This window comes from Mustelus asterias, chromosome 10, assembly GCF_964213995.1.
Source record: "Mustelus asterias chromosome 10, sMusAst1.hap1.1, whole genome shotgun sequence".
NCBI classification, from domain to species: Eukaryota; Metazoa; Chordata; class Chondrichthyes; order Carcharhiniformes; family Triakidae; genus Mustelus; species Mustelus asterias.
In genome coordinates, this window is record NC_135810.1 from 10778650 (window position 1) to 10794043 (window position 15394).

Genomic DNA, 15394 nt, shown 5'->3' on the forward strand with positions numbered 1-15394 from the left:
CTTGAGCACCTCAATCAAACCACCAGTCAAATCTCTCTTCTCTAAAAAGCCTCCCCAATCCCCCAACTACGTAACAAAAATCTTTCAAGCCTGGAGCAATTTTCATAATCCTCTTCTCCCTCGATTTCTTTAAGCAGCTCATTTGACCCAAGGAAAGTGTCCAGAAGGTTAGGACAGCTGCTTAGGGCATTGGCAGGGGGCGATCGGGGGGTGGGGGGTTGGTCTGTGTTTTAATCACGTGCCGTTATTCATGATCTTCTTGGCATGTCCTCCCACACTCTCAGTACAGAGAACTTGGTCTCTAATCCACTCCTTAATCCTTCCAGTTGCTGAAGCAGCAATTGGCAAAGGATACCATTGTACCAGATGGTGAGTTTGCCAGCCTTGGAATAATACTCTGTTACATCGGTTTGTATTATGTTGCTTCTACTAAAGTTGATTTATATATTCTGCAAACTATGTACAATACAGGCCCAGGCTATTCAACTCAGCAGGCCCCATATTGCTGTTTATATTCCACAATCTTTTTCCCACCTATTTAATACAATGTTATCAGCATCTCACATTCCTTTCTCCCTCATGTGTTTATCTTTCATTCAAGCTATTGTTTCAACTGGTCCACGCGGGGACCTCTTTCCAACCATTCTCTGGGTAAAAATGTTTCTCCTCAGTTTCTGATTGCATTTATAAATGACTATTGAATATTTATGGCCCTTCGTTCTGGACATCTTCTCTGCAGTTACTCTATCAAACATGTACACACTCTTTTTGAAGACATCTATCATGTTCACTCTCAGATCTTTCTAGACAAAAGAGCCCCAGCCTTTTCAATCTTTCCAGATGGGGTTTAAAATCTCAGTTACAGCAAACATTTCAGTCAATCCTTTTTGCACATTCTGCAGTGCTATCCTTTTTGTGTTATGGAAACCAGAACCGTTCACATTTGATGGAGGCAAAGGGAGTTTGCCCACCAGCTGGAGAGCCTCGAGAGCCCCACATTGCCTCATCATTGAATCATAGAATCCCGACAGTGCAGTAAGAGGCCATTCAGCCCATCAAGTCTGCACTCACTCCCCGAAACAGCACCTTACCCAGGCCCGATCCCCGGAACCCCACGTGATTACCATACTAATCCCCTCTAACACACATATCTTGGGCAGTAAGGGGCAATTTAGCAGACCAGAGCACCTGGAGGAAACCCGGGCAGACACAGGATGAAGATGAAAACCCCACGCAGACAGTCACCCAAGGCTGAACCCACGTCCCTGGCACTGCTGTGAGGCAGCAGTGCTAACCACCGTGCCACGTACAGCCAACTCTCAGAGAAACATAGAAAATAGAAGCAGGGGTAGGCCATTCGGCCCTTCGAGCCTGCTCTGCCATTCGTTTTGATCATGGCTGATCCTCAAATTCCATATCCTGATCCCCCGCCTTCCCCCTCCTCCCCCCACCTCCCTCACCCCCCCCCCCCCCCACCCCCCACAACCTCCCTCACTCCCTCACCCCCCACCCATATCACTTGATCTTTTTAGCCTCTCGGGAAGGACCACAAATTAAATCACCAGTCAGGCAAACTGGACAGTTACGAGCCTTCCCCAGGCTTAAAGGATCCCGGGAGGCGGAAATCCCAACCCCTAACAATCCAAGCCGTGCATTGTTCAGCAGCAACGCTGGAGGATCGGTGGTTGGTCCTGGTATTGCACTAACCTGAATGACTCAGGCCACAGATGAGTGATGGCGGGGATGAGGGTCAATGGGTAGGGGCGTGGCCCCAGCAGCAAGGGCGGCGGGGGGGGGGGCGGCGGTGGGGTGGCTCTCACCATCCCCCTCCTCCTCAACCCACCCCTCCCCAGGTTGCTCGCTCAGGTACTGAGTAGCCGGTCCTCAGCCTTAACTTTACCTCCCTACCCAATCTAAAGATGTCAAACTCATCATTATCAGTGTAATACATGACTGATGATTGGAGTTTGAGTCTTCCAGCATGGTTGTCATTTTTCTCAGCTGTCTTTGCATTAAATTCCTCTTATTGTTCAGCACATTTTCAGACTTGTTCAGCTTCTTTGATTTTATTTTCTGCTGTCAAAATGTCAATTGCATTTTTTTTAAAGGTCTGTTGATATTACCACGTGTTGCAATTTTGTTGTTTAGCACGTCTGTCAATACTCAGTATTATTCCAGTGATGAAGACTTATACTTGGGGACAGATTTTATTTTCTAATGAAACGCTGAAGTGGTTCATTATGTTGTCTAGTTTTTGAGGTTTATTCTTCAGGGGCAGAATTACTGAATTGCTCAATTAGAAATTATTGTGGCGATGTTTCAGGAATTTTAGTCCTTTGTGCTTTTTTTATAGGATGTTCCTTGGAGAGATTGGTGGCGTAATGGATAGGAACACATTTATCTGGGTTTGAATCCAGGCAAAGCTAGTGGAACGAATGCCCTTCCAGTCTGATAACGATGAAAGTGAGATTGGGTAGTTTGACCCTGATTTCGTTGGCACAGTGGTGAGCATTGCTGCCTCACAGCGCCAGCGGCCCAGGTTCAATTCCCGACTTGAGTCACTGTCTGTGTGGACTTTGCACATTCTCCCGCTGTCTGCATGGGTTTCCTTTGGGTGCTCTGGTTTCCTCCCACAGTCTGAAAGATGTACTGGTTAGGTGCACTGACCCGAACAGGCGCCGGACTGTGGCGACTAGGGGAATTTCACAGTAACTTTATTGCAATGTTAATGTAAGCCTTACTTGTGACTAATAAATAAACTTTCACCTTATTTCCAGTGGAGCTGGGCTGATAGAACAACACTTCACCAAATTTGTCATTAGTTGGTGCTATTTTAGCCATCTCCATCAGAGGGGACCAGAAAGTGGCAGGTGTGACCACAGTGATGTCAAGCAAAATTGCCTATTGGGTTGCCATGCATCTGTTAGTAATGTGGCAGGTTTGCTAGCCCTAATGTTAAAGTTTATTTATTAGTGTCAGAAGTAGGATTACATTAACACTGCAATGAAGTTATTGTGAAAATCCTCCAGTCACCACACTCCAGTGCCTGGTCAGGTACACTGAGGGAGAATTTAGCATGGCCAATGCACCGAACCAGCATGTCATTCAGACTGTGGGAGGAAACTGGTACACCAGAAGGAAACACACGCAGACAACGTGCAAAGTCCACGGACAGTGACCCACGCCAGGAATCGAACCCGAATTGCTGGCGCTGTGAGGCAGCAGTGCTAACCACTGTGCCACCATGCCGCCCCTGCTAACAAACTCACTGATGTTTGCTGTGGCTGTGGTGATCTGTGCATCAGCCCCTTTGTGTGTAATCTATTTATTTGGTACGCAATGTTCCCTAGGATGTGCCTTGTGTGCACTTCAGGGATTGTATTTGTGTTCTGGAGAGTTTCTGTTTCCAAGAAGACTTCTTCCATATCTTCTGGAATATAATCAAATTGGCTTGGAAAGCCTGCTAATATATTATGAATTTCGATGAGTTTCTGTCTTTTTCAGCTGACCTGGCCCGTTACATAAATTCCTCTTTATTTTGTCTTGTGTTACTTCCTGTGGTAATTTTTATTTATTGATTGGATGTTAGTGGCCCAAATTAAAGTGCTTTGGCTGCAGCTGTCATGTCATAAGCACTGATTATAAAGGCCATTTGGATATGCATGTGCAGCATGTGATATATTCTGTCACTCTGTGTATGAAAAGCCAACTCAGAACTAATCCACTGACATGGGATTATCTTCATTCAGTCTGCATGTGTGTTGTAAAGAATAAGAGAACATTCTTCATAAGAACATAAGAAAAAGGAACATGAGTTGCTTTGAGCCTGCTCCTACATTCAACATGAGTTGCATCTAATTAGATGTGCAGCAAATGTAGCCAATTGTAGCACTCTTTCCTCTGAGTCAGAAGGTTATGCATTCAAGACCCACTCCAAAGACATTAACACACAATCTAAGGCGACACTTGCAGAATCATAGAATCCCTACAGTGCAGAAGAAGTAATTTGGCCCATCGAGTCTGTACTGACTCTCTGAATACCTTACCCAGACCCTCTCCCCTGCCCTATCCCTGTAACTCCATACATTTACCCTGGTTAATCCATCTAACCTACACCTCTTGGGACATTAAGGGAACAATTTAGCACATCTTTGGACTGTGGGAGGAAACCGGAGCACTCGGAGGAAACCCACGCAGACACCGTGGGAATGTGCAAATTCCACACAGACAGTCACCCCAGGCTGGAATTGAACCCATTCCCTGGAGCTGTGAGGCAGCAGTACTAACCATTGTGCCAGTGTGCCACCCTTACAGTGCAGTACTGACTGATAATTGGACCCCAGCTAGATGGTGAAGTGTGAAACGAGATGCAAATCTTTTTTTTTTGTTAGCTGGTTTATTTACAGAATGCAGCATTACATATGTCTGCCTCCAGCCTACCAAATACCCTGTGTAACAGCAGTTTCTCTTTATATGTACTCTAAGCACTTAATTAAACAATGCCCTTTACCTGTGTATCTTAGGTCTTATGAGGAAAGGTTGAGGGAGCTAGGGCTGTTCTCTCTGGAGCGGAGGAGGCTGAGGGGAGACTTAATAGAGGTTTATAAAATGATGAAGGGGATAGATGGAGTGAACGTTCAAAGACTATTTCCTCGGGTGGATGGAGCTATTACAAGGGGGCATAACTATAGGGTTCCTGGTGGGAGATATAGGAAGGATATCAAAGGTAGGTTCTTTACGCAGAGAGTGGTTGGGGTGTGGAATGGACTGCCTGCAGTGATAGTGGAGTCAGACACTTTAGGAACATTTAAGCGGTTATTGGATAGGCACATGGAGCACACCAGGATGATAGGGAGTGGGATAGCTTGATCTTGCTTTCAGATAAAGCTTGGCACAACATCGTGGGCCGAAGGGCCTGTTCTGTGCTGTACTGTTCTATGTTCTATGTTCTATTAACAATGGTCAAAATCTTCCAGCTCTTCACGCCAGCAGGATCTTCTGGTTCCCCCTCACTGGGGAGGAAATGGCCTAGTGGTATTATCACTAGACTATTAATCCAGACACTCAGTTAACGTTCTGGGGACCCGGGTTCAAATTGCGCCATGCCAGGAGGTGGAATTTTAATTCAATTAAAAAATCTGGAATTAAAACTTTACTGATGACCATGAAACCATTGTCGATTGTTGTAAAAACCCATCTGGTTCACTAATGTCCTTTAGGGAAGGAAATCTACCATCCTTACCTGGTCTGGCCTACATGTGACTCCAGAGCCACAGCAATGTGGTTGACTCCCAACTGCCCTCGGGCAACTAGGGATGGGCAATAAATGCTGGCCAGCCAGTGACACCCATGTCCCACAAATGAATTTTTTAAAAAACGACACCTCCAGCAGCGCACCCCCACCCGTGGGTGTCACAGCGGCTTGGGGTGACATCAGTGGGAAATCCCATTGACAGCAGCGGGACCAGAGAATCCCACTGCTAGCAAACAGCGCCAGGAAATAAGCGGCTGGGAAGCCAGAGAATCTCACCCAATATGATTAACATACCATTAACACTGAGGGAATGATGCACCGATCATGCTGTGGTATTTTAGATGAGATACCTCACCACAAACAAGCCTATACTCATGGGCGGATGCAAAAAACAAACCCTATGACAGTATTTGGAAGAAGAGCAGGTTAGTTCTTCTCCTGTGCTCTGGATATTTATTCCTCAGACGACATCACAGAAATGTGCAAATAGTCTGGTTGTTTAACTGATTTCTGTTTGTGAGAACTTGTGCTCTGTTGAGTTAGGCAGCTGTCTTTCCTGCATTGTAATAGTGACTTTTCTTCATAAATACTAAGTTGACTGTAAAGCATTTCAGGATATCCTGGGCTCATGAAAGGTGTTAGTCATAGTCATAGAGTCATAGAGGTTTACTGCATGGAAACAGGCCCTTTGGCCCAACTTGTCCATGCTGCACTTTTTTTTAAAACCCCTCAGCTAGTCCCAATTACCCACAGTTGGCCCATATCCCTCTGTACCCATCTTACTTACCCATGTAACTGTCTAAACACTTTCTAAAAGACAAAATTGTACATGCCTCTACTACTACCTCTGGCAGCTTGTCCCAGATACCCACCAATCTCTGTGTGAAAAAATTGCCCCTCTGGACACTTTTGTAACTCTCCCCTCTCACCTTAAACCTATGCCCTATAGTTTTAGGCTCTCCTATCTTTGGGAAAAGATATTGACTATCTAACTGATCTACACCCCTCATTATTTTGTTGTAGCCACGTGTTCTCTTTTGTCTATAAGGAAAGGTGATCACAGAATTAAAAATACATTTTTACCTGAGGAGACATTTCTACTGGGAACTTTAAATCTTTCTAGATGCAATGTAGAGTGCAAACAATTTGGATCATAATCTTTGCTCCCATTTTGTTCGACTTACTTTGTTTTTTTTTCTCTGGTACCTCTCTGTTTTGTGTTTTGCTTTTGGTTGGAAATTGTTCATCATTCTGCCAGTTGTAGAATTCTCAGTCAAGCTTGCAATGTGTCTCATTTATGCTTGCTAGAAGTTCCATATGTTCGTACGCAGGGATATGTCCTCTGCAGGGAAAAATAATGTGTCCATTCATTGCGGATGGGATTTACTGGCCGCGATTGCCCCAAACCAGAAAATCCCACTCGAAGTCAACAAACCTTTGCATGGTCTGTCCCCTGCCTGCTACGATTTGTGAGGCGGGCAGGATGGGAAAATTCCCCCACCCCCCCCTCCCACCCCCGCATCTTTTTTTTGAATGAAAGTAAGCATGGTGCATTTGTCATGGCAATGTCTCAGCCAATCACAGCCAACTTGCCAACCAATCATCACCCCGTTACTCATGCGATATAAATTGTTGTTCCCTTTGAAATTTGGCATTCTTGCATCTGACCTGATGAGTGCAAGATGAAAAACTTTGACCGTACATCTATTTTTTTCAGCAATAATCACTGTTACCTTGTGCTAAAACCTTTCCCGAATTCTGGACTGCAGCCAAATCCTGGGCGCTCTGTTGTTGGCAGTGAGATGTTCCACTGCCTCTTTCCAAACCTGTTGACCGTTTTGCTTCTGCATCGGTCACCCTCTGCTGAGAAGAGGATCTACTCTCATCAATCAGCACCTGCACTGCTATTTTACAGGGCCTGAGTCCTATTGAGAGTCACTTTTATTAACGACTCCACCATCTTGCTTGTCACTGCCTCTCACAAAAAGGCAACTCTCCCTTCAAATGCTGCCTCAGGCCTTTAAGTAGCAGTCACCCCTTGCACATTCTCTTAGACACGAGCTGCTTACAGTAAGCGCACTTTGTGCTGGCGACTCTCCAAATTAATTAAATTAGACTTAGCCATGAAAATGGTATGTCCCACACTAATTCCTTCAAGTGGCCACAGGACACAGTCTGCCCACCGCCTGTCTGCATGTACTCCAAATGAAACCTGTCACCAACTTATTTTGAAAAATTCTGGAAAGTGTATCTGTAGCTATGATAACGCTTGTCTATCATCAGAAATACACCTACTTTTACCTATGCATGCTAACTGGAGAACCTATACCTGGGTGGTACGGTGGCACAATGGTTAGCACTGCTGCTTCATAGTGCCAGGGACCTGGGTTCGATTCCCGGCCTGGGTAGCTGTCTGTGTAGAGTCCACACGTCCTCCCCATGTCTGCGTGGGTTTCCTCCGGGTGCTCTGGTTTCCTCCCACAGTCCAAAAGATGTTAGGGTTAGAAGCATTGGCCATGGTAAATTCTCCCTCAGTGTACCCGAACAGGCGCTGGGGTGTGGCGACTCGGGGATTTTCACAGTAACTTCATTGCAGTGTTAATGTGAGCCTACTTGTGACTAATAAATAACTAAATAAATATTCTATTGTGAGAGAAAGGAACCTGAAAGTACAGGGCTCTGTACTAGGACCTCTGCTATTTGTGATATATATAAATGATTTGGAAGAAGGTGTAACTGGTGTAATCAGCAAGTTTGCGGATGACACGAAGATGGCTGGAATTGCGGATAGCGAAGAGCATTGTCGGGCAATACAGCAGGATATAGATAGGCTGGAAAATTGGGCGGAGAGGTGGCAGATGGAATTTAATCCGGATAAATGCGAAGTGATGCATTTTGGAAGGAATAATGTAGGGAGGAGTTATACAATAAATGGCAGAGTCATCAGGAGTATAGAAACACAGAGGGACCTAGGTGTGCAAGTCCACAAATCCTTGAAGGTGGCAACACAGGTGGAGAAGGTGGTGAAGAAGGCATATGGTATGCTTGCCTTTATAGGACGGGGTATAGAGTATAAAAGCTGAAGTCTGATGATGCAGCTGTATAGAACGCTGGTTAGGCCACATTTGGAGTACTGCGTCCAGTTCTAGTCGCCGCACTACCAGAAGGACGTGGAGGCATTGGAGAGAGTGCAGAGAAGGTTTACCAGGATGTTGCCTGGTATGGAGGGTCTTAGCTATGAGGAGAGATTGGGTAGACTGGGGTTGTTCTCCTTGGAAAGACGGAGAATGAGGGGAGATCTAATAGAGGTATACAAGATTATGAAGGGTATAGATAGGGTGAACAGTGGGAAGCTTTTTCCCAGGTCGGAGGTGACGATCACGAGGGGTCATGGGCTCAAGCTGAGAGGGGCAAAGTATAACTCAGACATCAGAGGGACGTTTTTTACACAGAGGGTGGTGGGGGCCTGGAATGCGCTGCCAAGTAGGGTGGTGGAGGCAGGCACGCTGACATCGTTTAAGACTTACCTGGATAGTCACATGAGCAGCCTGGGAATGGAGGGATACAAACGATTGGTCTAGTTGGACCAAGGAGCGGCACAGGCTTGGAGGGCCGAAGGGCCTGTTTCCTGTGCTGTACTGTTCTTTGTTCTATGACTCAATCATGAATTATTCGCTATTCCTTAGTGATCAAGGAAAGTTATTTCCTCAATCTCTCACACTTGTGAACACCATATTCACTCACTAAGAACAGTATATCCTTTACCTATTTTCTCTGTTACCCCCTAAGAAAAAAGACTTAAATAATTGCGGTTTCATCTTTTTGGTTTTGCCTTTCAGAAGATGATTTTACCTTCTCTGGGTTGCTTTCGCGAATGGATATTTGCTCTAATCGGTAACCATTGCATTGTTAACAGAAGAAATTTGAGCATCACTGTAACAAAGATATCATTTTGAATTCAATTTATCAAACTTCCGAGTTAGTATCCCTAAGACTAAGCTGCGATACATTGTCATTCGCCCCACCCCTCTGTAAGTGTAAATGTGACACACTCACCTGGTCTCAATAAATCCTCAGGAATGAACTTTCAACCCAGCGTCTGTTTAAAATGAATTGGTCTCACCTGAGCTCACATGGAATCAATCCATGGTTGGTGGATGGTTACGAACAGGATGAATTCTGTACTCAATAATTTAAAAAGTGTGCCCCTTGGCAGGGATGGGATCCAGACCTTGCAACCTTTGCACTTTGCAATGTGCCTCAGAGCGAGTCCATAGCCCAAGTAAAAGGTCACCTGCACAATGTCAATAGCTGATCTCTGATCATTTTGACAGCTATTTTTATATCACCTATTTCAAAGCTGTTTTTTGGCTAATGCACATGTACTTTTTATGGGCATTAGTTGAAATGGTGAAAGGCAAGGGTGCCTCCCCTGAGCAGTACTTTCAAACAGGATCCTGAAAAAGGAAAGGGCGCATTTTCGAAGAGTTGAACTTCCTGGGGCGAAATGAGACAACTTGCTTCGCCAAGAATAATTTTGTTTGTATAACGGAATGCTCTCGCCATAACAATGAAGCCAGCGTTGGTTGTGTTCAAAGATTATCAATGTTGATGCATGGTGATCGCAGGACTATGGAATTTAAAAACAGAATTACAAAAATGATTAAGATTTTTTTACAGGGGATATCCCAACACCTTCCTCCTTAGCTCTCAGTGCAAGAAGGTCCAACCTGCACAGACTGACATGGGCTACAGGTACTCATATGTAAATTGGATGAGTCTCATTTCTCCAAACCCCATATAGAGAACATGCCCCTGACTACATCAATGGGGCTGAAGTAGAAATGCTTGAAAGCTTCAAGTTTTTACGCGTCCAGATCACCAACAATCTGTCCTGGTCCCTCCATGCCGACACTATAGTTAAGAAAGCCCACCCACGCCTCTACTTTCTCAGAAGACTAAGGATATTTGGCATGTCAGCTGCGACTCTCATATACTTTTACAGATGCAACATAGAAAGCATTCTTTCTGGTTGTATCACAGCTTTGTATGGCTTCTGCTCTGCCCAAGACCGCAAGAAACTCCAAAAGGTCATGAATGTAACCTAATCCGTCGCACAAACCAGCCTCCCATCCATTGACTCTATCCACACTTCCTGCTGCCTTGGCAAATCAGCCAGTAGGACTCCATGCACCCTGGATATTTTCTCTTTCACCTTCATCCATCGGGAAAAAGATACAAAAGTCTGAGGTCACGTATCATCCGACTCAGGAACAGCTTCGTTCCTGCTGCCATTAGACTTTTGAATGGACCTACCTCAATTAAGTTGATCTTTCTCTACACCCTGGCAATGACTGTAACACGACAATCTGCACTGTCTCACTTCCTTCTCTATGAACAGTATGCTTTGTCTATGTGGTGAACCATTGTTGGTTACCACCAGGAGTGCTGAGCCATGGTTTGGCCAGTACTATGAGTCTGTAGATATGTTACTGTTGGGGTTAGGGTTGGGCTGTTCTACCTGTTAATATAGTCCAATGGTACACCCCAGTTGGCTCCGCCTCCTGGGAGAGGTATAAAGGTCACTGCTCTGCCTGGTGACCCTTTAGTCTGGGATTGTATATTGTATATAGTGGCTCCGTTATTGTTGGCAATAAAAGCCTTTATTTCCCGGGTACATCCTGCCTCCCGTGTGATTTATCGCGCATCAATTTTATTGCCAACAAGTAAATTTTTTTTTTTGGAAAAAAAAACAAAAGAAAACCATGGAGCAAATGCTGAAACCCGAACGGCTTACGTTGGATCCACGTGCGGCGGGAGCATCGAACACTTTCGACCACTGGTTGAAGTGTTTCCAAGATTACCTCGACGCCTCCACAGCGGTCCACAACGACGCCGACAGACTCCGGGTCCTCCACGCGAGGGTAAGCGACACTGTATACTTAGCGACCCGTGAGGCCCAAGACTACAAAGTGGCCCTCGAGCTTCTCAAAAAGCGATACAACAAACCGCCGAATGAGATCCATGCTCGACACCTTCTAGCCACTCGACGGCGGCAGCCCGGCGAAACGACGGAACAGTACGTGTGTGAACTTCAGCAGCTAGCCAGCGCCTGCAACTGCAAGCCAGTGTCGGCAGCCCAGTACATGAGCGACCTAGTTCGAGATGCGTTCGTGGCGGGAATCGGCTCGTCGTACATCCGCCTTCGGCTGCTGGAGCAAGGTAACCTCGACCTCACTAAAACCGTAGAGTTAGCTGACGCTCTAGAAACGGCCTCCAAAAGTCTGGAGATGTACCCGACGACCGCGTGGGGACATTGTGGCAGGTGCAGCCGCAGACTCCACTTTATTCAGCGGGATCGAAAAACTGCGCGATTGCGTTTCCAGCCTCGGACCTGACAACGGCAGCAGCTCCAGGTGGCCCGCGGTGTTACTTCTGTGGGGGGGTGAAACACCCTCGGCAGCGATGTCCAGCTAAAGCGGTATTGTGCTCCGCCTGTGGCAAGAAGGGACATTATTCCAAAGTATGCCGGACCAAACCACTCTCCAAACACAGCAGTGCAGCGTGTGACTCCCCGGAGCCGGCCTCCTTGTCTTCTGCGTCTTCGAGGTCTTCCACCACGTACGATTCCAGGACGTCGCCATTCCTAACGACGGAGTCGCAAGACACGTGCGAGCTGCAGGGGCCGCCGGTTTTGGCGCCATCGACCACGTGCGACCTATGGGGGCAGCCATTTTGGTCGGCACTGACCGCAAATGACCAGCAGGGGCCGTCATCAACCATCTCAGCTGCCTGCAGTTGCACCCACGATCCAACGGTGGCATCAATCATCCTGGACCAGGCCAAGCCTCACAGACTCGACAAGTCCATGATGGACATACAGCTTGCCTGAGTCCAGGAGATTGTCGCCACCTCGAGGCGTGCTCGAGTCCAGCGGATTGTCACCACCTCGTGGTCTACCGGCCCGTGAGGAACTGGAGGAGTCACTGGACACCGCCTTGGAGAGAAGGTCACCGCGATTGCCTGAACCGGCGTCATCGCCGGTGTTGAGGAGGTCGCAGCGACGGTGTGGTCCCCCAAACCGTTTGAAATTATAGACAGATGAACAGTTGTTCTGTTTTTTTGTGCCCCGCCGGCCTTTGTTTTAAAAGGAGGGGTGAATGTGGTGAACCATTGTTGGTTACCACCAGGAGTGCTGAGCCATGGTCTGGCCAGTACTATGAGTCTGTAGATATGTTACTGTTGGGGTTAGGGTTGGGCTCTTCTACCTGTTAAAATAGTCCTATGGTACACCCCAGTTGGCTCCGCCTCCTGGGAGAGGTATAAAGGTCACTGCTCTGCCTGGTGACCCTTTAGTCTGGGATTGTATATTGTATATAGTAGCTCCGTTATTGTTGGCAATAAAAGCCTTTATTTCCCAGGTACATCCAGCCTCCCGTGTGATTTATCGCGCATCAGTCTATATAACGCAAGAAACAATACTTTTCACTGTATACTAATACATGTGACAATAATAAATCAAATCAAATCAAATATACATCAGCAGAGTCTGCAGTGCAGATCAATGGCCTTCAAGTTTTGGGTTCCAGTAACTTGCCGTACCAATATACTTTACTCTGTGTGCCGATTAAATGGTTCATTACTTTTAGAGTCAGGTTTTTTTGCTGCATTAGGAAATTACTCTCATTTTACATTTCAATCTCATCATGCGCTGCTACATGTCTAATGGCCTTCCATCTGTTAAAAGGCCAGTGTCTCTCTGGTGGAGGTTTCTGCTGTAGCTCCAGTGCTGGAACGGTTCAGAGCTGCCTAGAAGCTGCTGACACCACCAGATTGAACCCAGGACATTTTCCAGAGAATGACATTAAATCGAACTTACAGCCGAGAAAATGGCTATTCGGACCAATTGGTCAATGCAGGTATTCAAATTCAGCACAGAACTCCTTCAGGCCACTTCTTCGGCCACTGCAATCTCCCCACCACAAATCCCCCTCCCCCTGCAACTACGCACCCCCACAACCCCACCCCCACAACTCCCCTATCACTATATTGTCCTTCCAGGACATACCTGAGCTCATATTGCGAAAGAGGCAGGGTCCCCCGGAATTGCCTCTTCAGGTGTTGTTGGCAGCCTGTCTGAAATATTCAGATGAGATTCAGTTCCCTGCTTTGCGAGGACATTCAGCCTTCAAGTCCTGCGCACCTGAAACTGGGGCTATTACCCAATTTTATCCTCTTCTCCTCAAAGTTCTCCCTCTGCACCTGAAGTTGGTGAGTGATGGCGTCTGCAGCACGATAACAGGCTATCAACCTAATGAGTCAATGCCTGGTGTTTATCCTCAACAAGAGCCTCATCCCCCACCTCACTTCATCTCACTCTATTTGCATACCCTTCTATTGCCTTCTCTCTCTTGAACCTATCTAACTCCTCCTTAAATGCACATGTGCTCTTTATTTCAACTACTCAACTGTGGTTAGCATTTCTTCCTCACAGTGCCAGAGACACAGGTTCGATTCCCAGCTTGGGTCACTGCCTGTGCGGAGTTTGCACATTCTCCTCGTATCTGTGTGGGTTTCCTCTGAATGAACAAAGAACAAAGAACAATACAGCACAGGAACAGGCCCTTCGGCCCTCCAAGCCCGCGCCGCTCCCTGGTCCAGGATTGAATCCTGAATCCAGGATCCCCGCCCAATTTTCCAGCCTATCTACACCCTAATATCCTATCCACCGAGCTGTCCCTCACAGCTACGATGCTTTGTTCATCACAACCTATTAACTCCCCCCCACCCCCCCATTCCAGACCATGTGATCTCCAGGGAGAGGCGAAAACCCAGAGTGAAAACCCCAGGGCCAATATGGGGGAAAAAAATCTGGGAAATTCCTCTCCGACCCCCTGAGGCGATCGAAACGAGTCCAGGAGATCACACTGGCTCAGGTTTCCTCCAACATCCGAAAGACGTGCTGGTTAGGTGGATTGGCCATGCTGAATTCTCCCTCATTGTATCCGAACAGGTGCCGGAGTGTGGCGACTGGATTTTCACAGTAACTTCATTGCAGCGTTCATGTAAGCCCATTGGTGACACTAGTAAATAAACTTTAAACAGTGTGGCAGTGAATTCCACCTTCTCCCCACCCTGGGAAGAGAAGTTTCTCTGATATTCCTAGTGAATTTATTAGTGACCACTTTATATTCATGGTCCCTAATTTTGCAGCCCAACCCCTCCACAAAAGTGAAAATATCTTCTCAGCGTCTATCCTAGCAATGCCCTTCAGAACTTTAAAAGCCTCAACACAGATAACTCAGCCATCTCTATATCAAAGAAAAAGAGTTTCAATCTGTCCGGCCTCTATTAATATTGAAGGAGAATGATTTTAATTTACTTTCCATATTTTTATTTCAGCTTTGATTCTAACAGAGATTAAAAATTGATAAAATTCTAACCGCATTTGTCATGATCTTACTGATTAGGCCTTTGCACCCTTTTCTATGAACAAAAACAAAGAACAAAGTAAACTACAGCACAGGAACAGGCCCTTCTGCCCTCCAAGCCCGTGCCGGTCATGATGCCTGAACTAAATTTAAAAAAACCTTCTGCCCTTACTCGGTTCGTATCCCTCTATTCCCTCCCTTTTCATGTACCAATCCAGATGCCTCTGTGGTGGACCTCAGTTGTGCCTTTGTCCTATATGGACCACCGTTGTGTGTGCTTGTCATACCTGGACACATCCCCTTCCAGTTTGGGTCCTCCCCTCAGCACCTAGTATAAAGGTGGCTGTCTCCTCCCCCTTGTTCAGTCCAGGTCGGTTATTTGTTGGGATCTGCTCCTGATTCTGTTGTGAATAAAAGCCTACACTTATATTGGCATATCGATAGTCTTTCGCCTTATTGATAGCGCATCAGCCTCTTAAATGTTGCTAATGTGCCTGCTTCCACCACCTCCTCTGGCAGCGCGTTGCAGGCACCCACCACTCTCTGCGTGAGAAACATCCCCCGCACATCTCCCTTAAACTCTCCCCCTCTCACCTTGAAACTGTGTCCCACCTGAATTGGAAATGTACTGCACTGGCCTCTTTTTTTAAGAAGTGGGTCGCCATAGACAGCTTGTCTCAAGGCGACTCTTAGGCAAGGAAAGCAATGT